The sequence below is a fragment of the Choristoneura fumiferana genome, chromosome 21, assembly GCF_025370935.1.
Source record: "Choristoneura fumiferana chromosome 21, NRCan_CFum_1, whole genome shotgun sequence".
Taxonomy (NCBI): Eukaryota; Metazoa; Arthropoda; class Insecta; order Lepidoptera; family Tortricidae; genus Choristoneura; species Choristoneura fumiferana.
Window position 1 is genome coordinate 4,843,366 of NC_133492.1, and position 18,244 is coordinate 4,861,609.

At 36.2% G+C, this 18,244-nt stretch overlaps 1 long non-coding RNA gene, 1 other non-coding gene and 1 pseudogene across 2 annotated transcripts in view; all 3 read left to right on the forward strand.

The window, feature by feature from the left end:
* The first annotated feature begins 5,891 nt into the window (after nt 1-5,891).
* On the forward strand, nt 5,892-5,963 carry TRNAA-CGC (transfer RNA alanine (anticodon CGC)). Its single transcript has one exon. It is a non-coding gene; the product is annotated as a tRNA-Ala (tRNA).
* Nucleotides 5,964-10,889: 4,926 nt separating this feature from the next.
* Nucleotides 10,890-18,244, forward strand: part of LOC141439885 (uncharacterized) — a 158,042-nt gene continuing 150,687 nt past the window's right edge. The window contains exon 1 of the long non-coding RNA XR_012452652.1: nt 10,890-11,694. This is a non-coding gene — a long non-coding RNA (uncharacterized lncRNA). The remainder of the gene's footprint in view (nt 11,695-18,244) is intronic.
* LOC141440088 (U6 spliceosomal RNA) lies at nt 11,772-11,884 on the forward strand (annotated as a pseudogene).

The following is an 18,244-nucleotide window of genomic DNA, read 5'->3' on the forward strand; positions in this document are numbered from 1 at the left end:
TACATTATATAGATAAATATAATACTTAAATACATATAGGTAATATAACCAACAAAAAGTTGGAAAACCCCATTATGTCACTTCAAAGTTCAATATCTCAAAAACGGCTGAACCGATTTTGATGAAACATGTCCAAGAACCATCTCTAGAAAACCTGATTTCAAATGAAAAAACCGCATTCAAATCGCTCAACCCGTTTAAGGGCTACGGTGCCACAGAAAGCCACACAGACGGACACACACAGCGATCAAACTTATAACACCCCTCTTTTTGTGAACCTGAAGTGGTGGTTGTCAGGCCCTATAGGTACTACGAAGTACAAAATTTGAACTTCGTATCTTGCCGTCACATCACTTAACACGAGAGTGAGAGGGACGGTACGAAGTACGATACGAACTTCGATTTACGAATTTCGTAGTAGCCCCCCCCAGGATTCTACGCTCTAAAATCCGGGGATTCGGTGATTCTCGTCCTTATTGCCTGATTTTAGGAATGGCAGCCCTATAAAACAAACACGAATCTATCCCAAAAGATTTACACCGACAAGGTCCCAGAAACGAGCAAAAGTCACGATATCCTATAACGAAAGCCATTTCGCGAGAACGATTCCCGAAACATAATTTCGGTCGCATTAAAGATGGCGATGGCGCGTGAAATTTGTTGCAACTACACGACGTTAGGACTTGATTTATGGGTTGCGAGGTTCGATTCCGGCCCGTGTTATTGGAGTTGTAAATAGTGTTTAGGAACAATCGAGAACGATGAAAACTGGTCATCTCGGCTTATACACGTAGCGGTAGCGCTAATAAATTTCTTCGCAGATGTGTGCAGATTTCTTCACGATGCTTTCCTTCACTATGCTTAATTTCACTCATAAATTAAGTGATTTTTGGGCACTGTCCATTTCATTTCAGTTAGTAAAGTATATTATCTCAATAATTTGAGCATCTAGCGTATCCCCGTCAGGGATCGCATAGACTAGGTACTTTTTTTTTATTTTACTTAAGCATAAGAGTGCATCAAATGGCAGTTACCTATTGGCCACAAATTACTTTTTAAATGGACAACTGGATGAAACTAAAACAATAAGCAAGAAACAAATTATCTTCCTCTATTGCTCTTATTAAAAATTGTATTTAGTCATCACTCTCTCCTTGATTTGGATGCCAGCCCCTTCGCCAAGCACGACCAAAGTCCGTGTTCCAAATTCAAAAGCTATTCCAAATTCAAAACAGCCTCGGGCAAAGTCGCATCACTACGCCGTTTATTCGGAAACCAGTACCTTAACATCTCACCCGAGAGCGTTCACCCCTGACCCCGACTGGTCATCTCGAAGTCGCTGTTCCTCTCACACCCATAGATACCCGTGTTAGTCTATCCCTGTCGTCGACCGTGCACGATTCGATCGCGGCGTTTGGATCCGTGTGTCCTCAGAATTGCAGGGAATTTTGGAAGGATGTTCAAGAATTGTGGAATTTGAAAAAAAAAACTTGCTGGTTTTTATTCATAACCAGCCTTTACCCGCGCTTAGGTATCTAGCTGGCTAGCAATTGAATTAAAATTTCGAGATTTCGCAATAACGCGTTCCCAAAAATTTACGTCGTGAATTTCATTACATTGTATAAAAACACGCGCCAAACTTCATGTCTCTAATCCTAGTGGTTGTTAACGAGCTAAGGTTACATAAATAATCTAGACAGTCATTCACTTTTCTCAAATTTTAAAATATTCTACGCAGATTTCTTTAAAAAAAAACGTAAAAAAGATCCGTCGCTGACAACACCGGCAGCGGACTGAGGCCTGCGCTGAGGGGAGACTGATTGCATACGAAATACTAAAAAAAAAAAAAAATGCCACCGAAGAGATCGTATGCGACAAAACGGTTATTTTTCATTTCAATTACAAATTACAATTAATTAAAAAAAATCAAACTGCCATATTGAAGTATGGGTTAAAAATAATTTAATATAAAAATTTGGAATCTTAAATTGATCTGCATTGCCTGTAAAATGCAAATCCCTGTTTTACAAGAGGTATCTTTGATATTTTTTCTGTATTATTAAATTTTACGAATCGTGTTTCGGCAACTGACAAAATGAAGCCATTGAGATGAAGAATCAGGTCTTCTAATGTCACTTTGATATGTTTTGTATTTGCTGAGAAAAATCTTGATCCCTGCCATTAAAATACCCGATTATAAAAAGTGGCCGAAATCGGTTAAGTCGATCACAAGTTGTGGAAGGACCAAGGGAAATAAGGATTAATTTTTATATTATGTACATTACCTATATAAAAGAGAAGACAATCTTCTATCGGTTACAGTAGTTTCTTATTAGTGTGTGTGTGGTGTCTGGGTTGTCGTACGCGTGTGTGTGTGTGTCAAAAAATTGATGTAGGTATAAATGTTTTTGAGACGAAGTTTTTATTTTGAGTTAAAGCGTAAAAGAACCAACAAAAAAAATTGGAAAACCCCCGACTCTGTCACTTCAAAGTTCAATATCTCAAAAACGGCTAAACCGATTTTGATGAAACATATCTAAGAACCATCGTTAGAAAACCTGATTTCAAATAAAAAAACCGCATTCTAATCAGTCTACCCGTTTACGCTACTGTGCCGGTGCCACAGACAGACACACATAGTGATCAAACTCTTTTTGCATTGGGGGTTAAAAATGGGTCTCCTCATTTCGTGAGACGCGTCGCGGAAGACGCTCCTAACTGCGCGGGAGCATGTTGCCGCAGCCGCACTCCGGCGCCCTAGAGCTTGCACGCGTATGTTGTACTAACACAGTACCTGTACATATCCGTTGCTGTACACATCTATGTGTACGGGTGTGGCGTATTACGAGAAAATAATTAAAACATAGGTCTTACTCGTCAAACTGAACAACATCAGTTCAGCGACTTTTAAGAATAATGGAGTTTTAGATTTTCCTTTTTCATACAAATTAAATACTGTCAGCAATGTACGCCATCCTAGAAGCCAACTGACGTCGCCTGACATGGTACAAACATCAAGCATTTTGCTTTACATTGCTTCTTCGAATAAACTTTAAAGTGTAATAAAAATAAAACAACTAATTACTTATTTTTAAAAGTCGCTGAACTAATGAAAGAAAGAAAGAAAATACATTTATTTAACGCCATAAAACAAACAAAGAACAAATAAAGACATACATGACGCTAAATAGGTCCCCACTCAGCATAATGCCACGGCAGGCCGTGGCGCTGATTTTCAGTGAGGACCTTATCTAAAAACTAACTTAAAATAAAAATGTAATATAAAAATAAATAAATATATAAATGTAATGTAATGTAATGTTGTTTAGTATGACGAGTTCGACCTATGTTTTAATTATTTGCTCGTATTACAGGCCACACCCGTTATGTAGAGTAGTTTGCTGATTTGGGGCCATTTTGCGCCATGCGTATTTTTTTTATTTTATTCTTGATTTTTTCTCCGTGTTGTCACGAACAAATGTTTCTACAAAAGCTACTTTTTAACCTCCGACGCAAAAAGAGGGGTGTTATAAGTTTGACCGTTATGTGTGTCTGTGTGTCTGTATACTCTGTATGTCTGGCTGTGTGTCAGTCTGTAGCACCGTAGCACTTACGGGTGGACCGACTTGAACGCGTTTTTTTATTATTTGAAACCAGGTTTTCTAGCGATAGTTCTTAGACATGTTTTATCAAAATCGGTTTAGCCATTACTGAGATATTGAACTCTGAAGTGACAAAGTCGGGGGTTTCCAACTTTTAGTTGGTTAGGTTATTAATTTAATTTTTGATTTTGTTTCCATGTCGTCACGAACTACATAAGCTAATTTTTAGGTACTCATCCCGATATTCCCACATGGTCCATTAACGATAAATGATAATGATTATTTATTTAAAAAGTTCATTTTTAGAAAATATATTAAAAAATAAAAAGTTTCCTTATTGATCTAAGTACTTAGGCAACTTATGGGCCCGAACTAAGATATCCTGCGTTTAGAGCTCGAAGAACCAAAATTGAGGTTTTAAATACATAAACAATCACCAGTGGAAAAAAAACTAAAAACATATCAACTACTGTATCTTAATCAAATAAAATCATTTAGGGGCTGTTTCACCTTTGAGTAATTTTATTTGACGGATAAATTTAATCAATTGATGGTGAAAAAGGGGGTTGAAATCTAACAAAAAGAAAGTTAATAAACACTATCTAATTTACAACTTAACAATTTCTTTGTATTTCGTATGACATACATCGTAGAATCGCCAAGAGAATTTTTGTACATTTGCTGAAATTTAAACACAAATTAAAAGCATCGAAAGCATGCCCCTTTTTTTAAGTCGGCTAGAAATGCATAGGTACATTAAAAGCAACTCGCGCTATACACATTGATATCCAAAGATAATTACCAAAAAGTACTGTAAAAGAAACAGAGGGTCAACAAAAGAGGCAGTCATTTGACGCGCAACGCCGCGCCGCGCAGTGATGCGTGGGCGAAGGGTTGTTTTGCTGACTGTATCAAAAAGCAGATTTTCCTGTCTAGATTTAAAAACTAAACATGCGAGTCGAAGTCGCCCGCTGAGGGTTCCTTTTAAATTTAAGTCAGCAAGAATATTTTCCTACTTTATGTATGACTAGCTTATGCCCGCGACCTTGTCTGCGCGGATCTAGGTTATCGCGCGGTGGCGCCCTCTACCGGAATAAAAGGTATTCTATGTTGATCCTTGGGGTTCAAACTACCTATATACGAAATTTCATCAAAATCGGTTTGGTTGTTTCGACGTGAAAGCGTAACAGACAGACAGACAGAGTTACTTTCGCATTTATAATATTATAATATTAGTAGGGATTAGTCTATGAACAACAAAGTTTTTTTAGGGTTTCGTTTTTCTCTCATAATCTTCAAATTGCAAGTTAGATTCATTGATATGAAAAATTAAATTTTTATGAATTTTTTCAGGCTACTTTATTATAAAATTGTGGAGGTCCTACCAACAACATTTTTGTGGTTCCTTTCAATTTTAAATAGGTACCCACAGTTTAGTAGGTAACCGTTAGTAAATACACCTGATTTGTAATTTGCTTTATTTAATTCCATCACAATGATAACTGTTAAAGTTAATTGTCATTTTTAAGTTTGTACATCGGTGGCATGGCACGATCGAGCCACTTCAATATAGTCAGCTAAAGTAGAACCTCTTCTCTTCACATTCAGTCTTTATAGCGACATCGCAAAGCCAATTTATAAAATTAGCTATTTTGTCACAATCGTTTTCATTTTGCCATTTCTTTCTTTTACACTGTATTTTATGAGGGTAGATGGTATTTTATGAAGAGATGATGAATATGCGATCTGAAGCGCCCGTACGTTAGACAATAGGCTACCCGTCGAAGCTTAATAAAATAAACAAACTATATACACCGCTCGGATTTAAATAGTAATAAATTAATCAAGCCAAATATTTTCACGAGTTAATTAAAAGGGGTAACTGGCACAACACGCATGAAATGATCTGTGTTATCTCAAACCAATCGAGTTGTTTTATAAGGCTATCAGCGCCATTATGTTTTAACGCCATCTAGTGAGCTTTGTTGGCAACTTTTGTTTGAAGTGAGTTGACCGCGATGCTATATTATTTTTGTCTCTTGTTTTATATTATTGGTGAAATAGTTGCTCCTTGGTTTAATTGTGTTACATTTATTCAGAAGCAAAATTTTAGTTTACTTAATCAAGACTAACATGTGTTGTAATGAGATTTTTTTTTAATATACCGCGTGCTTAAGTTGTAACTCGATGAAACAAAGTTCAAAGTTGCGTTTTCGACTCTCATTGTAGAGCCGGAATGACGTCATCGCCAGTAGTAAGTGATGCCGTATTTCAGCAACTTTCTCAAGCGGGGATGTAACTCAGTGGTAGAGTGTCTGCTTCGCATGCTGAAAGTCCTGGGTTCAAATCCCAGCATCTCCAAAGTCATCTTTTTGTCTTTTTTCAAATTGAGTTTATAGAACCCATTTAATTAATTAGTAAAAACAAGCTATTATTTTATGTAATTGCTTCCAAATATTGCAAATCAATTATTGACTTGGGATTTGGTATATATGTATTATTGATTCCTAGGCCACCGTTAGAACCACAAAGTCATAGTTCAACTTATCATTATAATATTTAAATTACGTAATGCGAAAAGACATAATACTTAAATAATATTATTTACTACGATTTAATATTCTATGGTCAAGTAATAGTTAGTCAACAAAAATTAGGCTAGCAAAAAAAGTTTTTATAAATGCTGTTGTTTTTAAAAATGTTGTTCTTTTACAAACAGTGATTTTATTTCTTAAAAAGTGTCATAAATTCGAATACATTCAATCAGCACAAATGCAGATTTTTTATACACCATTGCATTACCAGGCAGGTGTCTCAAATAAAAAATATCAAGTTTTACATGTATACTTAATTTTATAATCGGTGAGTGAATTATTCGAGTCAATAGAGCGGGAAACCACACGCGTGGCTGACTGTAACGACAGAATCATTTAATGATCACTTTTAATAATTGTAGATGATTGACACACAGCTGCTGCGATTTGATGACGATTGGAAAAATTTTGCTATGACTATTTTTGTAGGCTCCTAAGTCTTTGATGCAAGCATAGACCAAAATAACCTAACCATAAAAAACATTTTTAATAAGATCTTTAATCGCTGACTGTACTTTTTGTTTGTACTTGCATTGTCACCAAAATTAGATTTGCATACCAAATTTCAAGTCGATGCTATTAACCGTTGAAGAGTTCCGTCCTACGGTGACGATCCTGGCTGGACTACCTGGATGTCACTACAAGGTTATTGTATTCTCACGCGATTTACATAAGTACCTATTCCAAATTTCAAGTCAATCTGACTACTGGAAGTTGGTCAAGTTTAACTTGCAAGATTTGATTACAGATAGACAGACAGACAACGGGACAGGTGAAACTAAATCATCCCAGCCTATATACGTCCCACTGCAGGGCAGAGGCCTCCTCTCAGAACAAGAGGGCTTGGGCCATAAGTTCCCACGCGGGCCCAGTGCGGATTGGGAACTTCACACGCACCATTGAATTGCTTCGCAGGTTTGTGCAGGTTTCCTCACGATGTTTTCCTTCACCGCAAAGCTCGTGGTAAATTTCAAATGTAATTCCGCACATGAATTTCGAAAAACTCAGAGGTGCGAGCCGGGGTTTGAACCCACGACCCTCTGCTTGAGAGGCGATAGGTCAAACCACTAGGCCACCATGGCTTCAAGGCCACCACGGCTTCATTAAAATTAAAAATCATTAAAAATTTTAGCGTCTTAAAAATTCAGTGTTTGTTTGTTTGTAAAAAAATCGCATTAAAATTGCAACCATAGATAAACCGTCATGGTTTCTGCTAACAAAAAGGCAAAGGGTGTAGATAGGAAGATATCCGCCGGCAGCGTGGAAATCGAGTCGCGTCGCAATTTCCTGCAAGCCGGGGCTGGCTTTACCTGGCTCTGGAATTTAAAAATATATTTTGTCTATGAATATGTTTTCGTGTCTTGGGTTTTAGGATTCCGTAGTCAACTAGGAACCCTTATAGTTTCGCCATGTCTGTCCGTCCGTCTGTCTGTCTATTTGTCCTGTCTATCTATCTGTCTGTCCGCGGCTGAGATCAGAGACCGTTAGTTGTAGAAACCTGTAATTTGGCATGATAATACATATCAGTCACGCCGGCAAAGTGGTAAAATAATAAAAAAAAATTAAGGCACCTACCAGACGTAGTGGGGTGAATTTTTTTTCTCGACTAACCCTATAGTGTGGGGTATCGACATCGCCACGACAATTTTTCGACTCAGTGATTTGTTTGCAAAATATTCACTCTTCTAAGTTGGTTAAGTTTGTTATTTAGATTATATCCTCATAACCTGCATCTTATTTTGGTTTTGACTTTTGGACAGATAGGCAAAAGGATAAATATACAGATATCCTACTAATATTATAAATGTGAGTCTGTAAAGATGTTTGGAGCAATACCGGCTGATCGGATTAACGTGAAACTTGGCGTGCAGATAGACAAAGATCTGCATTGAGACATAACATAAATATTCTACTTTAAAGCGCAAATATTCATTAAATTCTAAACCGGTGGGTGGAAAACTATAACGGTTAAGTTTTCTTGAGAATTATGAGTAGTTTAAGAGTAAATAGCAGCCTAAGGTATAAAATATACCTAAACTTGGAATATTCCGTACAAAAGACGAAATCCTTAGAAAAATATTATTAATTTTTTCGTAATGCCTACGGAACCCTATTTCGGGCGTGTCCGACACGCTCTTGGCCAGTTATATTTTCATTGACTACCTGTTAATTGACCTAAATAAACTAATGTCCCGTTCTGAATCAAAAAATAAATGGTCACATTAGACATAAGATATTATCCCGGTAATGGCTTCCCGTGGGATAATATTTTAAACAAGAATAGAGGGCACTGTCCAAGAACGGTGATGTACCCATGTACCGCAGCTCTCAAGATGACGTGACGTGTTAACTTCGTTTGCAATCAGTAGATGGCGTTGTAACCTTTTATATATTGCGTTGCCATGGTAACAAAAATCGTGTAAGTAAACTGTTGTCGTTGTATTTTTCAAAAATTGCATGGGCATAATAGACAACAGTTCAGTTAAGACGGCACTAAGCTATTTCCAATGCGGGTGAAGCCGCGGATTAAGGCTACTGTATAAAGAAACAGGCCTGTAAATAAATACCGACATGACCTTCAAACCCTTTTTCAGTCAGGATTTATAAATAAACCCAAAAAATATAATGAACTGATACTCGAAAGGCCGCCGTCTGGCACAAATAAAACCAAAATAAACTTGAAAAACAATCACACAATGTTTAACTGTATGTCAAAGTATTAGATGTTACAGCGAGTGCGTTATTGTGAGGGTCTGTAGCACATTACTGGTCAAAATGAATTGTTGATAGACGCCCAAATGTCAGCCCAAATGGAATAGGGAATGAGCATAGCTTCATCAGACAGGGCTGATCAATATTGAACGGTTTTTGTTCTTTGTGTGGCTTTGACTTTAGTACCTATTTACTAGCTTGTACAGTCACAAGCGATAATATCTGACGAAGTGTGCATAAATAACTGATACGACTCGGTTAACCCCCGACGCAAAAAGAGGGGTGTTATAAGTTTGACCGCTTCTGTCTGTGGCACCGTAGCTCTTAAACGGGTGGACCGATTTGAATGCGGTTTATTTTTATTTGAAATCAAGTTTTCTAGTGATGGTTCGTAGACATGTTTCGTCAAAATCGGTTTAGCCGTTTTTGAGATATTGAACTTTGAAATGACAAAGTCGGGGGTTCCAACTTTTTATTGGTTAAGTTAGGTTAGGTTATTCTTTGTGTCCTTTGACTTGATTTACTGTCATTCGGTGCAAATTGAAAATCGTCCACTGGAATTGACCGTTTTGAATTGGGACCAAAATCTAAAACCAAAGTGAATTTTGTCAAAATATGATTGTGCTGAAAAATATTTTCAACCAAATTTATTTTTGTTGTAAATTAATTAAACCCAAATGGAATATTGTCCATTACAAAGTATGAGCAAAATGAAATAAGTAATTAATGAATGTTGTCTAAATCAAGTAATAACTTGATATGTAGGCCCAAAACAAATGATTTCGGGTGGAACATATTTACAATTCGTCATATTTCTGAGTTTGAAATAATTGTAAATACAAGTAGTCGTTTTATTTTCGGCGTACATCAAATTTGTAAATTTTACCATGGTACAAGATTTAATTTTCGACTATTTTCAAGGTGGACAATTTTCCTTGTTGATGTATTGCAAATTGACATTTTTCTGCTTTGACGTATAATTTCGAGTTGTCCATTTTCCATTTGCACTAAATGATAGTAAATCAAACTAACTAACTTGTAACTTTAGTACTTAATAGTCTATACAACAATACGATACAATAACTCTTTATTGTATACCCAATAATAGGCGATACAGAAACAGGTATTCAGAGAGAAAATTACAAGGTACCTAAGCTAATAGGCGACCTTTATCCTCGATTTGACATGCGTAACTCAAGTCTACAAGTTGTTATTGGAATTTTGGGATTTTGTAAAAAATCCCATGGGAGTTCCAAAATACTTGGGCTTTTTTTAATGCTGCATAAAAAACACTAGTGCCTATTGACAGGGACCAGTCTGAAAACCAGCACCGGGCCATCAAACCCAGCATATTAAAGATGAGACTGGGGACCCATTTACAACTTTTAGTTTTTGTCCCACATTTTTTTTTAATAATTTCTAATTTTAACTTGTGGCAATAAATGTTTTAACTAACGGGAATCTACTACGGGATAAGTCCGTATTTGTACTTGGCCCTTTTTTCGTGTGTCCTTTTTGTACAATAAAGAGTTAAACAAACAAACGTACTACGAAAGTAGTACGTTTAAAATATTAAACGTACCGTACGTCGGGTTGGCTCATTTGGGGCCACCATTCTTCACGTGACTTTCTCCACTTCGGCCAGAACGACGGCCCGCTGTTGGGTGTCGTACCCTACACCCACGGACCAGCGCCCTTCTACCATCTTCGGCTTCAGTGCAGGAAAGTGCTAGTTGAAAGAATAATTGGAACTGTATTTTCCGTTGAATTTGCGTACTAGTGTCGAACCACACCCGTAATTTAATCTTACCCACATTTAAAAAAAAAATATCTAATTACGTTTGTTTTCCGTCTGAGCTAGTTACGGGTTCAATAAATTGTTATTTTTGTTCACATTTATTTGTTTCACTTCTCCTCCTGGGGGGGTGGGCGCAAACCTACGTAAGTGTGACACTGGTACGGTACCCGTAGTTTGTAACCCTTTGACCATTATTTTTTTAAAGCAATGAATCGAGAACTTTAACGATACGCACAGCATGAATGATTTTTTTTATGATTTTTGAGAAAGAGAAATGTATATATTATTGCAGGGTTTCCGAATTATGAGACGGCAATATGTTTGCCGCTATCAGCCAAGGGCATTAAGTGACAAGACCGTCATGTCAGTTTGCCGGGGGAACTACGGGTGGCACGACGTATCTAAAATAAATAAATTAAAAACCAATAGATGATAAGAAATAATTAAAACCTTTATTTAACTTAAAACTGAATTCTTTCAAATAAATAACCGGGCAAGAGCATATCGGGCCATTTGAAGTATTGAATTAAGCTATTGCTCCATATATAAATCAATAACAATTGTAGCCTAACCCACGCTTTCCTTTAATAAACACCAGACACTTAACGGATAGTGGCAAATATATTGCCGTCTTCATTTTTTAAAATTATCAAATAAAAGATTTTTTTTCTTTAAACTTTATATCGCCAATTTTGTCTCTGAAAGTAGAGAATTGTGACTATCGGATAAATCCAGCAAACAAAATTTTATTTACAAACATTTTTGTTCAATTGTAAGGAATAGTTAAAAATCTAAGTTCAGGCCTAAGAATCATCATTTAACATGGGTTGGAATAACGTTTATCTGCTATTCTTTTTTTCGTAAATTGGTACGAGTATGTTCTCTTATGCGAACCAAAAGTTATATTAACTAACAACACGTTCATTGAGAAAAAAATAAAATATCTGAGTCGTATGACGGCAAATATCTTGCCGTTACCCACTAAAGGGTTAAAATATTAGAAAATATTTTTAAGTGTAGATCATCATCATCTCAGCCGTAGGACATCCACTGTTGGACATAGGCGTACCTACTTGCTTCGGCAGTACATATACTAAAATTGGAACGATACATAGAAGATTAGCATGACCTCTGCGTTAGTGTAAATACGAGTACCTACCTACACATATATTACTTGTATCTATAAAAATATGGACACAAAAAAAACGAAGCGATGGTGATTGATGGGCGACGGTGTTTTAGTCAAATAATAAAGTTGGTGTTTTGAGGCGTTTTCCAATTTTGTTTTTGTTTTGTCTAATTATTTCCAGTTCTTTCTTCGTTCAAATTACAGAAACCGACAAAAGTCGCGGCAAATCTTAGGGATCGCTAGTGTCCCCACTGCCGAGGGTTGGCGGGACAAATTGTGGGGTCCCGCGGGAAATCTACGGTTATTAACTGTCAATCATACACACCCTATTGAGCGTGATTTTTTGACGATAGTAATAACTACCGAATACGCTCACGGTACAGAAAATGTTAGGAGTGAGGTTTTTGAAAATTTAAGCCCTGTTTACCCGCACTCTGATAAGTAATATTTTGGTGAAAATACCAAAACACAAAAATCATACCTGTCACATAAAAATGTGACAGATAAAACAATAAGTAAGTAGGAACTTTTCAGATAGTTCTGTTTAACAAATTACCCGTTGAACTAAAATCTATTAGGAACAGTCACACATTTAAACAAAAATGTAAGTCTTTCTTGTTCGAGAAGTGTTATTATTCAATAGAGGAATTTTGTAATCGTGCCCGGGATTATTGCTAAAACGGTCTTTTTAATTGCCTATTTTGAATATTGCCTTTATTTGCAAACTATAATTATACTGAATGTTAATTTATTTACCTTTTTAATCCAGATTGCTGACAAATGTTATTGACATATTTAATTAAATTTGTAGTTTTTTTTTATAATAAGTACTAATAATTTTGTAGTAATTTAATTTGACTTGTTATATAATTTGGACATGTATTGTAACTTCAAACACAATGTACATTGTTATTTGAAATAAATTGAATTGAATTGAAATTGAAAAAATTGAAAAGTGATCAAACAGACCCTAAAAAGTCATTAGTTTTTTTCTGCATAATAGTCGGATAAGTATTAGTAGAGGCTGAAAAATAAAGCAATAAATTTTAAAAATAAAAACCCGACTACCTTACACATTCAGTGCCAAGAACCCGCCAGGCGAGTTTTCTGTTCGTAGGCAGTTTTCGCTACAAAGCGGAAAAAACGCTGCTAAGCGCTAAGCGAATGCAGCCGCGAATGTGTTAAAAAGTACTAAAAAGAAGAAAACAAGTCTAGTGGGCTAGAATTCTGTCTAGTAGGTGCTAGTAGCTAACTTAAAGTTCAACAGTCGGGACCCATTAGGTACCGAGAATTTTTGAGCTGGTCACGATTTGAATGCTGGGTCCTGACTGTTGAACTTTAAGTAAGCTACCTACTAAACAGAATTCTAGCCCACTAGACTTGTTTTCTTTTTTTTATTATTTTTTAAGGCAGTCGGTTTTTTTTAATTTATAGATTTTATTTTACACTTTTTTGATATTTTTGTGAAAATTTTAGATTAAAACTTTTATAACCCATGTATTTAGAATGAGCTAATTATTAGCTTTCATTTGATATTCTACTTAATAGGTTTGAATAAAAAAAAAATTTAAAGCTCACATTTTGGCACCAAAAATCTGCCATTTTGATTTTTCAAGAATTTCATGGATCCATTGTCACTCGCGTCATCAAGACAAATCCAATTACGTATCATTTTATTAAATTATTTTCTTGCTGCTGTCAAACTGTTGGCGTTCTGCAGAATCAACCGCAACCCTGTCATCGCAACTGACATTGGCCCAAGCCTTAAGGCCGCCATTGAGGGAATAATAATAAAATTGGTTCAGCCGTTGAGTATTTAGGAGAGGACATAAGAGTAGAAATACATACATAGGTACATACAAGGCAAACACATAACCCTCCTTCTTTCGCAGTCGGGTATAAAACTACTAGGTACTAAATTACAGAATATAAAAAAGGTAATTAAAATGTATTGTCTAAATTTGAAATTCCTGCAAAACATTCGATCGGCTTATCGGGTTTTTTTTTTTAATTTTGGCAACAACGCAAGGCACGAACCCTCGATAGATAGGTATAGCGGTTGCGACGTTGCGACTACTGGGGCTGCTCTAAAATTTGAAAATAGAAGTTCGAACTTTGAACTAGCCTGTTGTACGTCTCGATTCTAAAGTGGCTTTTACTTTACCCATGCTTTTACCTTTACGAACTCTAAACATATCGCATCGCCGTATTTTGATAAATAGCTGTAATAATAAAATTTAAAAATTTAAAAGCAACGTTAACTATCAAATTATTTATGACTAATTCTGACACGCCGCACGAGCCAAGAGGCAAATAAAGCCATAAATTCGTAGAGACGGTTTAGAAATATAGACGAATTATCTCGTGTAAAATATTAATGATCTTCCCCATTAGTGGAGAGCTTTTTACACACACACAAAGTTGGATGATGTAGATATGCTCTGGAAGAGACGAACTAATCTATATGCTGGACTATATACAAGGACTATACTGATTTTTATCAGTGATGTCTCTTAGCAAAACTTATATTTTTTATTAATTATCAAATACACACCAAACCTAGATTAGAAATAGAAATACACAATAGAAAACAATATTGCAAATCAAAATTTTCTTAATATTCTAAATTAAGTAATGGTAAGTGATATTTTATGAAAAGTAATTTGGCTGCTGAGTTAAGAGTCTCAAGTCACTCAACCGTCGTAAACCTCCGATTATATTTTGTTGTTAAAAAGCGCGTAGAAGTTCCGCAGTTGCGGAAACAGAAACAGAGGTCTGTTGCATCACTATTTTTTACCCACAAAGGACTGCCTCCACGATATTTACTATTTATTTTACAAGCTTTTATTTAACTTTCAATGCAAATGTATGTTATATATGTGCTGGTCAAATCTTGCAAGTTAAATTTGACCCACTTCCAGTGCTTGTCTTCTTCTTCTTCTCTTTTAAACTATGGCTTTTCTGTCCTAATTAATAGGACCATTTCGCCAGTGTCAAGGTAAACTCTCTTTGAGAGGGACGTTGTACGGTAATTGTAGTTTTTGCAACTTGATAGTAAAATTCCAGAAACCACGTGGAGACCACTTGCGCATTAAAAACGAGAGCAGTATAGAATTTTGGGATCACTGTTCACTGTTAAGGTTAATCGCCGCATAAAACACTATCAAAATTATACTTCAACTAGCCAAAGAAACAGAAATAGCAAAATTAGAGATATTGTCTACATCCGCCATCTTCGAATGCTACAAATCAAATCTCCAGTGCTCAGATTGACTTGAAATTTGGCATAATTATGTAAATCTGGTGACCATACAATAATCATCAATCATCTTCTTAATGGACCTCCTCGCCAAATTTCAAATCAGTGCCATTAAACTGAGTTGAAATTTGGTGCCAAAATGTAGTTTAGAATTACAATGGAAACAGTACAGTCAGCAAAAAAATATTTTTTGTGATCACTTCACAGGCCCCCACTCCCGAAATTTGACGATGTTAGTTTGATCGACAAAAGTAAAATTACATGCCCCATTTTTTCTGATAATTTAAGGAACTGACAGACTAAACAGAATGGTTTTTTTACCCAAGAAACTATTCAATAAAAAAAACTGCCTAAAAGTAATCAACGATACCGTTTCCGCCACTTCCAGCGTCTTTAGCTCCAAGCATTTTGTAATCATAAGGCAGATTGGGTAAAAGGCGATAAATCTCCACGCGGCAACCTGCGCGGGAGTGGGGGACTGTAATTAGTAAAACAACTTCCTTATTGCCTAGATACTTGTTCCATATCTGGTACCTGGTGCCACTAATGTAGGATCTTTAGCACTTTTACAAGAATAATCAGAAATAACAATACATTTGTATTATTTACATAAACAATGTATGACGTACCTTGCTCACGCCAAGGAGAGAAAAAGCTACGCCATTTTCCACGCAGATTTCGAAGGAGCTAGACCGCCTTTTCAAGCTAGTGAGGTGAAATATATTGGCCAGCCTTGTTCTAGCCTACATCGTAGCCTATAATGTGTTAACTACTTAATTGCCGTCGGTAACGAATCGATACCAAGGACCGCTCGTGGAGGCAAAACCCTTTCATTAAGCTTTAATGACGTGCGTAATGCAATACGCTTGTGGTGAATATGGGATAGGCGGCGTTCACACTGTCGTAGTTACTTTTCATTTTTATTTCAGCCTATGTATCCTATCCCCGGACTATCAAAGTCAAATTCAAAATATCTTTATTCAATTTAGGCTATAGCAAGCACTTATGAATGTCAAAAAAAATCTACCACCGGTTCGGAAAAACCTCTGCTGAGAAGAATCCGGCAAGAAACTCAACGAGGTATATTTTTTTTAGACAACAACAACAACTATATCTTTGAAGTGTATGTTTACCTAAGTATAAGCTCTATTATAAGTAAGCCGTGTATCAGGCTTGTCGGGGCAGTCGGTAAGATTTGTTTTACTAATAAACACATCTATAATTAATTGATCATCATATATTTTAAATATATATTCTTCCATCCATACGTCCTTTTACCGTACTTTTTCACTATGACAAAAAATAGTAATAAAAGCTTTTTAGATTTAAATAATGCAAGGCATAGATAAAATACTAATATTATTGGAATAAGGGCTAAAAGACAAGTGAAATATCGCTAGATGGCGTTAGTATCGTGAGGTTTTTTGACGTTACGGTCTTGCTTGCAATTGGCTAATAACTAAATGAGCAAGCAGAAGAAAATTCCAAAATAATATCAGCGCCAAATTCTAAATATTATTTAAGTTGTGCGTATATTTAAAAAAAAAGTGAAGAAAATGAATATACTTAGATGTCAAGAAGGGGAAATGGATCGAATAAGGTACCTACAGATCAATATTATTATCAATTCTTGTGACAGCTCAGATGAAGAATTAAATGATAGCGAATGAAAGCAAAAAAAGGACTTATCACTTAGTATTATTTTACTTGTTAAGAAGAGAAGGTATTGTAGTTTCATTAAATTAAGAGACATACTTAAGTTATTCTTTCTTTCATGCGAACCGTACAACCACTACAAATGCAATTCTAAGCTCTCGCTAATTCATCTAGAAGAAAGGGAATAGAACTCCCAAAGTAACGAGTGAGTGAATCAATCGTTTGAGTCTCAGGGAAGGACATAGGATAGTTTTTTACTCCGGAAAATTGCATAATTTCCACGGGATATCGATAAACGAAAAATACAGAGAACCCACGACCCTCTGCTTGAGAGGCGATAGGTCAAACCACTAGACCACGGCTTCATGTGCGGAATTACATTTGAAATTTACCACGAGCTTTGCGGTGAAGGAAAACATCGTGAGGAAACCTGCACAAACCTGCGAAGCAATTCAATGGTGCGTGTGAAGTTCCCAATCTGCACTGGGCCCGCGTGGGAACTATGGCCCAAGCCCTCTTGTTCTGAGAGGTTCTGATGATGATCGATTAATGAATTCTTCACGGACGGAGTCGCGGGTAACACCCAGTTCCATATAACATTTGTTAACTTAGACCTACCCATAATCTCAACTCAAATAACCATTCTACCGCACAGTGTACACTCGACCTAAGGGCCGTATTATATCAGTGGTATCAATCAGTCATATAATAGTGGTATAACGACGCTACACGACCGCTAAACAATTACTGTAGCACATGACAAGCTATTAAACAGCGGTGTTGATGTTTTCATGACAACTTTAATCAGATGGGGTTGCGCTGCTATTTGTCAAGAGGTGATTAGTTATTAGTGTTAGATCGGATTTGGAGGTATTTTGATTATTAAATTACTGTTGTACAGTCACCAACTCAACTCCAATATGAAACAATAAAGCGTGCTTAAATATCTGATACGACACTCCTTCTAGGGACGGTAGGATATGTCAGATATTTTTAGACGTTCTACTATTGAAGATATTAATAAATAAATATCATGGGTGGGACACTTGACACCAATTGACCTAGTCTTAAACTAAGCAAAGCTTGTACTATGGATACTAGGCAACGGATAAACATACTTATATAGATAAATATACAAACTTAAATTTAAATACTTACATATTAAACATCCAAGACCCGAGAACAAACATTCTTATTATTCATACAAATATCTGCCCCGTCCGGGAATCGAACCCAGGACCTCAAGCTTCGTAGTCAGGTTCTCTAACCACTAGGCCATCTGGTCGTCTAAACATTGTTTTGCTAGCTTTAATACGAGTAGTTGAGAGAATTTATAAATAATTGTTTTGAAAAAATAACTTTCTGCCAAGTTTCTTGCGGCGCATTTCATCTTGGCAATGGTCTTTCCGAAAGCGCTGGTAGTATAAAAAAGTGGCATGTAAAAGAGCCTTTTGCGGCCCGCTTCCAGTTCTATAATGAACGTTCTTTTTAATG